We start from the raw sequence: 9,217 nt of genomic DNA on the forward strand, positions 1-9,217 counted from the left end.
TAATACCTTTGATATCTGGCATGCTGCTCCCTACCAGACAGGGTGGACGGGTATCACTGGTCCCCATCCATCTCCTAAATCTCTCACGTGTTGGCTCAAAGCGCCATACCCCGGTAAACCGCGTCAGCTGGCGGGCTAAACCACGTGAGGGGGTGGTGTTAACAGGCACCACTGGGCGAAAGACTTCCATGATAAAGTCCCCGGCCGGGACGGAGAGGTTTACAGATGAACTACAACGGCCAAGTGCTCCCGACCAAGGCGAGCCACCTAGCTGGAGGAAATCGTCTGTGGTCAAACCTGGAGAGGGATGGGCTCCGCCAGGTTTCAGATGCGCAAGACACGCCACATGATGAGCACACCGGAAAGATGGTGCAAAGCTCGTCACGACGGCGCCCCGACGACTCCACCAGGAGTTAAGGGCGCAAGAAGAAGAGGAAGATTTACCATGTCAGGGGTTGTATTATTTTGATGCACGTACAATATGATTGAGGAGCTCAGCATATTAGGTAGCATCTATGGAAATCAGCAAACAAACAGTCGACATTTCGGGCCGAGACGTTCCTCAGAGCTGGAGAGGAAAGGGTTAACTACTCCCACAACAGCAATTATGAAACCGAGAGTTTAGCCTGAGAGTGTTTCACAAACATATTCACTGTCTTCTCGGATCGTAATTATTTCGTCATTGAGATTTTGCAATTTTGTTTCAAGCTATCCATACCTCATCACAATTGGGATTTTACTTGAATGACATCATGTTTATTTGTACCCCAGCTGTTGGAAGACACGTCAGCCTTGTGTAGTATTGAATATTCAGTGTGCTGGAGCGAGTATAAATGAATGAGCGTGGAGATTCATCAGCTCAGAGTTTCTTCAGCGAGATCGTGGGCAGCTGGGAGACGGGCTGAATCTCACACAGAATGCTTGAAACATTCTACCGCGTGAGAAAGATATGGCACATGATCATTGCCGTTATTGGTGTTCCTGGTAAGAACATAGGAGAACTATCTTTTGCTGTTCTGTGTGTACAGTGTTTGGACTCGTCCAGTTACTGACAGCGTTGTGATGTCGCTTCCCTTGGACAACACTGGTGTCGTGGAGAGGGGAGACTTGCAGCATGGGCAGCTGCTGGTCTTCCATACAATCTTGCCCAGGTCTGCGCCCTGGAGAGTGAAGACTTTCCAGGCGCAGATCCATGGTCTCGCAAGACTAACGGATGCCTTGTGATGCCGTTGTTAATGTAACCCTTTATAATCGCACGGTAGCTTTATGGGCTACTTGGTATTATTCCATATCAATAGTGTAACTTGCTTTAAATTCAAATCTAAAGGCATTACGCTGTGCTTTAAGAAATTGCTGCAAATGTGAAAGAAACGTGGGAAGCGGATCGCCGGTGAGATTCAGGGGAGAGAGGTAGACATCACGTGACTTAGATTCCAAACCATCCGGAGTTTCCAACATTTAAATCAGGGTCTGTGCGCGCTTTAGCGCACCAGGGTTTGTTTCCATGTCCTGTTCCGTGAAGTGATGCGGGAGTTTTGAGCCAATACAGCGGTTTCCGTTAGAGGTCAGACAGGGTAAGGTAAAGGCCATAGTCGGCTCTGGAACAATAAGCATCGAATCATTTAGAGAAACACTGCAGTGCTTTGGAGCGACATCTAAAACAGGCAGATGTTTCCATGTAACTGCGCTTTAGGAATTGGTTGCTTTAAGCACTAACGAGCAAAATATCTGAAACGTTCATCCGGTCAGAGAAGATTGGAACTTTCTGATCGGACACATTGTCACCGATCAGAAAGGAATGGGTGTAGGAGCCCCGGTAAATATTACTTGCAGAATTTAAAAGAAGCATGCCAGCCGAGGCCCCTGTGTGCAAACTGAAACCGAGGGGGAAGCGAAGGCAGTCGAACTAGAAAACTAAATTTACATTGAAATTTGTCAATGGAAAGAAGTGGAGGGACCGAGCTTCTCGGTACGCGGAGAGTGGCAGAGTTTAGCTGACGGGAACGCGGCGATCACCATCACTGAGAAAGCGGACGAGGTATCCAGGCTTTACAAATCAGCCGATAAAGTGATGATGGGGGAATGATATTGATTTCTACAAAGCGCCCTCCGTGATCAGTTGACATTGCCTACTTCCAAAACAGTGATCCTATTCCAGTACCGAGCACCGTACCGTTTTACAACTTTTAAAACTCCAGAAATGAGTTGTTCGCAATGTTTTATTGTTGTCAATTTTCAGCTAATCCAGCCCATGGAGCGGCGAGACAGCAATTCACTCATTCTTTTTTTGCTGTTCCCCCAGTGAATTTACTGGCGACTGTGATCCTGTCCCGGGGAAAGTGCGGTCTCTCCACCTGCACCACCCGCTACCTGGTGGCCATGGCAACGGCCGATCTACTAACCATCATCTTTCAGGTCATATTGTGGCGGGTCAGTTATTATTACTTCCCCGGGACTTTCCCGGACATCACCCCCGTATGCAGTGTGATCTACGCCGTAGGTTTGGCAGCCACAGACTGTTCTGTCTGGTTCACCGTCACTTTTACGTTAGATCGGTTTGTCGCCATCTGTTGGCAGAAGCGGAAAGCTGAGTATTGCACCGGGAAAACTGCGGCTGTGATTCTGATAACAACCGGCGTTCTGCTCTGTTTTAAAAATGAGCCCATCTTCTTTATATTTCGTCCTGTTAACGTGATTAACAACATACCCTGGGACTGCATTCGAAAGCCGGCCTACTTTGAGGATCCCGGGTGGGTGGGATATAGAATGTTTTCTATCGTCTTAACGCCATTGCTCCCGTTCGTGTTATACTACTGTTCAACGCTCTGACAGTCAGACACATTTTAGTGACGAGTCGCGTCCGTAAGGGGCTGAGGGGTCAGAGCAAGGCGCAGAACCGCAGTGACCCGGAGATGGAGAGCAGGAGGAGGTCTGTGATCTTACTTCTCACCATCTCCGGCAGCTTCATCACCCTGTGGTCGGTGAGTGTTGCCGAATTCCTTTATTACACCATCGCCGGGTTGGATCAGAATAGTTACAACGTTACGGAATACATAGTTGAACACAGCGGTTACATGCTGATGTTATTAAGTTGCTGTACAAACACTTTTATTTATGGGGTAACGCAGACAAAGTTCAGAGAGCAGTTCATCAGCGCAGCGAAATATCCTCTCACGTCAATTACTCAAATGATTAACAAACGCAATATCTAATGCCTCTCCGAGGCGGTCGCTGATTTCTTTCTGTCTTGACGTTACCGAACCGGCGGGCACCGAAGATCGTGGCACATGCGAGAATAAAATTGGTTTAGATTCCGAGAAAGACGCAGCTCGGAAACATCCCCTCCCGCACCCACAGCCCACCACGTAACCCTTAATCAACTATTAAACTCAACCTACCTTTTATTGTTTTATTGTCTTTCGCTATATTCCGGCTGTCGTCACCGCCACGCCACTTTCGATAACGAATCCCACCCTCCGGTGTAAATACTCACCGGTCGAGTGGCCTAAAAGCCGTTGCACTCGGTGACGGAGAGGAAACGGAACAACTGGAAACTAGCGGAAATACTGCCGTCACTCGGAGAAAGGGCGGAATCCACACTGAGCGCTCCGGGAATCAGATCGAGCCTGGCCCGTACGCAGACTGAACAGACAGCGCCACAAAGAGACTTAGCTGATTGCCTCCAACATCGGCACGGTCTTTGAAATGCTATGAGCAGACAACACTGGCGTGTACAGAGATCCTCACTTCAGCTGTGAGTGTGCCTGTCCAGTCAGTTGGTATCAGCTTTGTGATGTGTCCCCCTGCACAGGCAGTGTCTCTCCAGGGTCCAAATATCACCTGCAGAAAGTCTGTAGCTGATGGTGACTTGCATGACGTTGTGAGGAAGGAAGTCTTCCTTCCTCATTTCCCTGGGTGTCTTTTAGCAGGTAACAAGACCGTTCATGAAGGCAAAGCGATCGAAGCTGTCGACAGACAGCTTATTGAGGCTTCGGTCGAAGGCCCGATGGTTAACACTGACGGTCAAATGACACGGCATTAAACCACAGGATACAGAAGCTGTCGATAGACGGTTTATTAAGACTTTGGGCGAAGGCCCGATGGTCAATACAGACGGTCGAACGACTCGGAATCAGACCATTAAACCACAGGATACAGAAGCACAATCCGCCATTCGCTCCATCGAGCTCTTCTGCTGTTCTTTCTCAGGTAATCTCTTTCTCAACCCAAGTCTATTCACCAAGAAACTGTGAACCCCCTCACCAATTACCAATCAAACTGTTTTCTTTAACTTCACCCTCGTACCGGTCCTCCACGCCATCGGTGGCATCAAATGCGATTCCTCTGCCGGAATTGCATTCGCTTCTTTACTAAGCAATTGCCCTGCACGTTAGACTTCAGTAAATCCAGAGCTGGGACTCGTCACTTCATATGAATCTTTTTTTTTCTGAATTACCTCCGCAATTAGAAACTTCTTTGCGCATTAATCTTTCTTTCTTAAGTCCTACCCCACAACTTCATGCACTGTATTCCACCTGTCACTGCATTGCCCACTCAGTCAAACTGACCCCCCGCCGGCGACACCACTTGTCTCCTCAGGTAAATCCTGTCCATTTGAATCCCATCCATTGTCTGACCCTGCACTGTTGTGAAGCTCATCTACAGTAGTTCCCGGCTTATCTGTGTCTTACATTGCGACACAACATTGTCCATCCGCCATCCTTTGCATTCATTACTGTTTGATAAGGAGGGCACAAAGATCGCTTCCAAGGGCACAACAATCTGTGCTTTGTTTCCCCAGAGGATACAGGAGGCGAGGATATTAGGATAGACAATATACAATACACCATAGGTGCAGGAGAAGGCCATTCGGACATTCGAGCCAGCACCGCCATGCACTGTGACCATGACTTATCATGCACAATTTTTACCCCGTTCCTGCCTTCTCCCCATATCCTTTGACTCCACTATCTTTAAGAGCTCTACCTAACTCTTTCTTGAAAGCATCCAGAGAATTGGCCTCCACTGCCTTCTGAGGCAGAGCATTTCACAGATCCACAACTCTCTGGGTGAAAAAGGTTTCCTCAACTCCGTTCTAAATGGTCTATCCCTTATTCTCAAATTGTGGCCTCTGGTTCTGGACTTCCCCTCAATCGGGAACATGTTTCCCGCCTCTAGCGTGTCCAATCCCTTAACAATCTTATATGTTTCAATCAGATCCCTTCTCATCCTACTAAATTCCAGTGTATACAAGCCCAATCGCTCCAATCTTTCAACATATGACAGTCCCGTCATCCCAGGAATTAACCTCGTGAACCTATGCTGCATTCCCTCAATAGTAAGAATGTCCTTCCTCAAATTTGGAGACCATATTCATGAAGACCTCCAACCCTTCTAATGTTGATTTGTTCTCACATGCAATAGACCCCTCCAGTGAACTCACAATGTCCGTCTCACATGTAATTATAAATGAGATGCGTTCATTTAACAGTTCGACCATTTCCTGTGGTTCTACAGATGGATCACCATTTATGCTAAGGGCGTCTATTCCCTGCAGCCACACTTTAAAAATCAATCGTTTTGGTTTCTCTTTTATCTTTTCAGTAAGGGGTATTTCTTAGCCAACCCTTGTCCTACTCAGGCACTGTCATGTTCCTTTTACTGAACAAGGAACTGATTGATCCCGGCTGCGTATATCCGGCAGATACCTCATCTTCGTATTGTTCCTGATATTGCCCTTAATGGTGGAGGGGGAGATCGAAAAAGATAGGAGAAGACAGGAGAGGGAGGTATGGAGGGATTATATTTTTTCCAAACTTTATACATCATTGATTTACATATACTGCATATACAGTACATTTATTTGTAGCCGCGCTGGAAACAGCACTCTCGTGTCAGAACGTGCTGGGAGAAGATGTCTGTGTCGGTTCAATTTCAATTTAGAATCAGATAACACCACTGCTGAAAATAGACGATTCGGCCCGGCTAGTCTGTGCTGAACTGTTATTCTGGCTAATCCTATCGATCTGAAACCACACCAGAGCTAAACATAACCTACTAATTCATATATTGATACATGGGGATACAGAATCCGCAACCTCTTGTAAATTGTTACATATTCCCACCACCATCCGATGAAGACGTTCCCCATCACGTTGCACAGAACATATAAAATAAAAATCAACAGCACATTGCAGAATCTTCGGCCCACAATGCTGTGTCATCCATGTAACCTACTCGAGACACTGCCTGGAATTTCCCAAGCACATAACCCTCTATTTTAGAAAGCTCCGTGTACTTATCTAAGAGGCTCTTAAAAGACCCTATTGTATCCGCTTCTACCAGTGCCGCAGGCCGTGCATTCCCCGCACCCACCACTCTGGTGTGAAAGAAAAATACCCCGGAAATCCCCTCGATACCTATTTCTAAACACATTGAAACTATGCCCCCTCCTGTTAGCCATTTCAGTCCTGGGAAAAAGCCCCTGGCTATCAATGCCTCTCATCATCTTATACGCCTCTATCAGGTCACCGCTCATCCCCCGTCACTCCAAGGAGAAAAGGCCGAGTTCACTCAACCTGTTCTCGTAACGTAAGACCTTCAATCCAGGCAACATCATTGTAAATCTCCTCTTCTCCTCTTCTCTCTCTCTCTCGCTCTCTCTCTCGCTCTCTCCCTCTGTCTCTCTCTCTCTCTCTCTCTCTCTCTCTCTCTCTCTCTCTCTCTCTCTCTCTCTCTTATCCATCTGCTCTATTATCCCTCTGCTCCCTGCAGTGAGGTGACCAGAACTGAAAACAATAATCCAAGTGGGGTCTGACCAAAGTCTTACATAGCCGTAACATTACCTCATGGCTCTTGAACTCGATCCCACGGTTGATGAATGCCAACACTCGGTATGCCTTCTTAACAGCACTGTCCCCTGAAACATTTCACCTTTCACACTTCACCTTATCAAACCTCAGTGGAAAAAGCCTGTTGCATCTAGCCCATCTGTGCCTTTTACAAATGTATATATCTGTATCAAATCTCCCCTCATTCTCCTACGCTTTCAGGAATAAGCTCTCAACCTATTCGATCTTTCTTAGTAAGCCAGATACTCATATCCAGGCAACATTCCTGTAAATTTTCCCTGCACTCTTTCAATCTTATGCAATGCCCCTTGTACATAGCTGAGCGGAAATGCACAACACACTCCAAATTAGACGTCAACGATATCTTATGGAAATTCAACATAAGATATCATCTCATGTACTCACTGCTTTCATTGAAGAAGGTCAATGTGCCAAAAGCTCCGTTTACGACCTGTGACGCCACTTTCAAGGAATAATGGATCAGTGTTCCCAGATCCCTCGTTCTACGGCAGTCCTCGGTGCCCCAGCGTGACTAAGTCAGTAACTAAGGTGTCTGTTTGTGTGTGTGTGCGTGCGTGTGTGTGTGTGTGTGTGTGTGAGAGAGAGAGAGAGAGAGAGAGAGCGAGAGAGAGAGGTGAATACATGAAAGTGGGATAAAGCCAGTGAGTTCGAGATATCAAACTAATGTCCTACATTGAGAGCAATGCGGGACGTTTGGAAGAACTGGTTGACTATGATACATGATAAATTTACTTTATGACGTATAGGATATAACATATATTATATATTATAAAATATCGCCAAGGTCAGTATAAACATAATGACTTGGTGTGGGAAGGAACAGCAGTATCGAATATGCTGCAAATTTGAACTGAACTGAAATGTGTTTGAAAATGTATCTGAGATCGACGGTATGCATTGCGCACAGGGAAACTTTAAACACACCGACCCCGCATTGACAGAGAAGAACGATGCTCTTTTCGGACTTCAAACCAGCAACTGACCAACTGCACTGACGATTTAGTCGGTTTAACATGACCATTGGGAATACGATGTCACCGCAGGCTGCAACCCCCCATTTCCCCACTTCTGTCAGTATTATGGAAGAATCATTTTCTCCGTCAACTTCAGGGAATTATCTACCCATTCTCAGTATCTTGCTCGTGAATGCGCACTGTTTACATCTCCACAAACAGCCATTTAGTTACACAAACATACAACGGATTCCGCAAGAATTCAGGTGGGAATACATTCATTTAGGGGAGGGCGTATGTGTATGCGTCAATAAAAAGATACTGGAAGAATTAATCTGATCAAACGGCTTCTATGAAGAGAAATGCAGTGAGATTCGGAGAAGACCCGATGCCGAGGTATCACAGGGTATTAAACATGGAGACAACCCCTTCTGTCCAGGCAGCGAATTTCTGACCACCATCAGCACCGCATCTGCTTCTCACCCTCCCCTATCCGGATCCTCCTACCACGTGCGGACACTTGTCTCCACCTCTTCCTACTGACGATGCCCCCTCTATGGCTCGATCCAGGAGGAGAGACCTTACCCCAAACGCCCACCGTATTTCCCTACATAGACCTGGTTAACAGGAACAAATGAGGTGTACGAGGTGTATAAAAATGCATAGAAAACTAGAGCGCTGAAAGAAGGCGCGATATTCTTATAGCAGGCAAGGTGAAGGAGAATTCCGAAGGCTTCTACAGATATATTTAGAGCAAAAGACGAGCAGACGACAAAACAGATCCTTTGAAATGCATCTATGCATGGAGCCGAAAGATCTCAAATGGATTTTTCTTGGCATCGGCATTTCCTGTGGGCCGTAGCGAACCGGGAGGAAATCTACCAACGCCGGCAGCGGAATCTGGTCCAGCTAAAACAACGGCTGAAATGTCTGAACAGGGCTAAATAAGGAGGGGCTCTGGATGGTAGGACTGGTAACGTACCTTACTGGGGTATCAGTGATTTGACGGACATGAAATAGAGACGAACTGTATGATCGACTCGGGAGGAAATCACGGTAGTTCACACGATGTACAGAGTATCGGAAACGGGGGAACAAACAGCGACGTCTTCTGTGAAAAACTTATAAATCCGAAAGGGGTGATCACAACGCTGCGATCACACAAGAGGACACCATATGGTTAACAGAAAGTAGATGAAGGGGATTGAGAGAATGTATACTGAAAATAATAGGGTGTAATAATTCATGAATTTGTCCTCCTTTGACCGCCGAAGTGTTCATTGTTTACACTGGGTAAAATGTCTTAAATGTCTCTGCAGATGTTTTTTGAAAGTACCGGGAAGGTGGTACTGAATGTCAAATGGTTGCAGTCGATCGCTTGAGGGGGGATGA

At 46.5% G+C, this 9,217-nt stretch overlaps 1 pseudogene; it reads left to right on the plus strand.

Moving 5' to 3' along the window:
- Positions 1 to 917: 917 nt before the first annotated feature.
- On the plus strand, positions 918 to 3,212 carry LOC134341809 (probable G-protein coupled receptor 139; annotated as a pseudogene).
- The last annotated feature ends 6,005 nt before the right edge of the window (positions 3,213 to 9,217 follow it).

This window comes from Mobula hypostoma, unplaced genomic scaffold, assembly GCF_963921235.1.
Source record: "Mobula hypostoma unplaced genomic scaffold, sMobHyp1.1 scaffold_103, whole genome shotgun sequence".
NCBI lineage: Eukaryota > Metazoa > Chordata > Chondrichthyes > Myliobatiformes > Myliobatidae > Mobula > Mobula hypostoma.